The sequence below is a fragment of the Aptenodytes forsteri genome, unplaced genomic scaffold (assembly GCF_000699145.1).
Source record: "Aptenodytes forsteri isolate BGI_AS27 unplaced genomic scaffold, ASM69914v1 Scaffold217, whole genome shotgun sequence".
NCBI classification, from domain to species: domain Eukaryota; kingdom Metazoa; phylum Chordata; class Aves; order Sphenisciformes; family Spheniscidae; genus Aptenodytes; species Aptenodytes forsteri.
In genome coordinates, this window is record NW_008796222.1 from 7,164,892 (window position 1) to 7,167,784 (window position 2,893).

The window sequence follows — 2,893 nt, forward strand, 5'->3', positions numbered from 1 at the left end:
CGAGAAAGGGTGACAAGTATGTAGCTTTGGACTCTTTCACAACATGCTTTAAACCTAGGGGGGAAAAAAACCACTAGTTTTGTTTGAAGGAATGATCACCTACAATTTTTATTTATTCCCCCCCCCCATCATATTGTAAAAATTTATTTTCTGTAACTAAGCTCTCTCTGGAGCTAACAGACTTCTAAAAGTACTTTTTAATAGTTTTTTTATTAAAATACTTTTTAATAGTCCTTCTAAATTCTCTGAGATGAGCTCTTCTTCCTTTTAAAATTTAAACAGAAGAGTCTGGGTTTGAAGGGACCTCTGGAAATCATCTCCCTGCACAGAATAGGGCTAACCTCAAAGCCAGGTCTAACTTCAAAGCCGGGGCCTTGTCCAGTCAGGTTTTGAGTATCTCCCAGGATGGACTGAAGAAACCCAGCTCTCTCAGTCTCTCCTTCATATGTCAAGTGCCGCAGCATCTTGGTGGCCATCCACTGGACTCACTCCAGTATGTCAATCTTTCTTTTCCCAGGACTCCCAAAACCAGACCGAGTACTCCAGATGTGGTCTCACAAATGCTGCATAGAGGGGAATAATTACTTCCCTCCACCTGCCGGCTAATTAATTTGCTTATTTGGTGCCAGATCTTCAGTTCCTGTCGGTTGTCTTCACTTCCCTCAAACTGGAGTGGTGGAAACTCTCTCTTGCAGGCGAGTACTTGTAGGCTTCTCTGTCACCTCAAAAAGAGCTGGAACAGAGATGTCCCTTTGCTTCAATTACATGAAACAGATGACCAACCCAGTGTTTACATACACAAAACTGCAAAGGTTTCCATTTCCCTGTAGTGAATTTTTGCACTGCTGCATACAGCAATATAACCTGAAGCAGTAAGATTGTATCACAGTGATTATTTTGGTAAAACAGTGAAGAAAATGCATAGTAAACAGCATATGCAAAGAGATGCATTGTGTGTATTCTGTTTGTTTTCCTGGCAGTACTTTAGCTATTAGCTAAGTTACCCACTTTAAAGTTAATGTTTGGTAGCAAATACGAGGATTGAAACAACAGGCATGCCACCCAGATGAGCTTCATGGGAGCTGTGGGACAATAACATGTGCTTAAGATTTTACGCCCAGAAGGTGTTTGTTCTCCACTAGATTTCTGAGACTCTGTCATTGCAAGTTGCGCTATTAGAGGTGACTGAAGTACATGTGACTAGCTATAGTCTGTGCTTTTTAAAGGTTTGATCTTCCTACACTATTTGATTTTTATTTTTTTATATATTTTTTTCAAACACACACAAAATGAAAATTTTATGATTAATGGTTTAAGTACTCAAATTAATATTTGCCTGAAAAAGCCCGGAACAATTGGAATACAAGAGAAACCCACAACCACCACTAAACCCGTGCACATGGGACTTGTCCTGCAGTTGCTGCTGCTTCGAGGAGTGTGTGGCTCACATCACCTAGCTCAGACATCCTCACGCCCCAGTGTGGGAGAGCAGCTGAAGGCGTAAATCTTCTATGTGCATATGCCTGCTTTAATGTGTAAGATATTAGTATTTAGCTTAGGAAATTCTGGCTCCTGAAAAGCTGTGGCAAGGTAAGTGGCTGGGGTGTTGAGTGGATACTGTCTGCTGCTCGGCTGACTGGTGGAGAGGGAGGTGGCTGGGCTGAGCGGTTGCTGTGCCTCAAGGACCTCCTGGGTATCTCGGTACAACCAAAGAAGAAAGAAGCCTTAAAAGCCCAGTGAGTGTGAAAGGAAGCATTAGTAGAGAGGTTTGAGCTGGGAAGGTAGACAAGAGAAGGGAATTGTCAGGCTTTTTTTTTTTTTTTTTTTTTTTTAACCTTCCTTCAGTATTTGTCTCTACCAGCGAACTCCTTCAAAGTCTCCCTTCCTACTCTGGCTGTTGCCACCACTGTTTTTCTCCTGTGATTTTTCTTTGGGTATTTGTTCTAGCTCTGTGGTACTGGCTGTGGCTGCCAGAGGCTCTTTTAGAAGTCCCTCTTTCACCTGTTTTGTTCCCATAACCCTGCTTACAGCAATCCCGTCTTCATGCTTGCTTACCTCAGTCTTCTCTGTTGCTCACCTTCCTTGCCTTGCCCACAAATCCTCTCATCTCCCAACACAAATGAGCTGTTTATCCTTGAGCTAATGGGTGTTCACAATGTGCCGATCATAATGCCGCAGAACTGCTTATATTCACGGTGATTAAAAAATAAAAAGATGGATTATTTTTTGCCCTACCCCAGAGAATTAGTTGTATATTTTCACTCTGTACAGTTGTCACTGTAGGTTGAGTTGACTGGGGCTCAGAGGTGAGTAAGAAGCCCCTCCTGGTATGGAAACAAACCTTGGGTTATACAGCTCGCTCAGGTTACCCAGGCATCATTGCGTAGTAGAAGGGTGGTGTGCAAGAGCTATACCAAAGTGGAGGCTTACTACTAAACTGATCCCTGTATTATGTGGAGAAATGTGGAGTTTTGCTTGTTGACAGTAATAAATGCACCCCCTGGACCCCTCGGGGATGCAGACCTTCCCTGGGTACTGTTGGCAGTGCTGGAAAATGGCTCTCACCATGGCCACTCAGGTGAGGTTGACCATCTCGGGAGGGTGGAGTGACTACATCAGTGGACATGGGAAGGGCTGCAGATGTCATCTATCTGGACCTCTGTAAGGCCTTTGACACGGTCCCCCACAACATCCTGCTCTCTGAACTGGAGATGTATGGATTTGATGGGTGGACTGTCCGGTGGGTGAGGAATTGGTTAGATGGTCACATCCAGAGGGTAGTGGTCAACAGCTCAATGTCCAGATGGAGACTGGTGACGAGTGGTGTCCCGCAGGGGTCCATATTGGGACCGGTACTGTTTAATATCTTCATCAATGACATAGACAGTGGGAT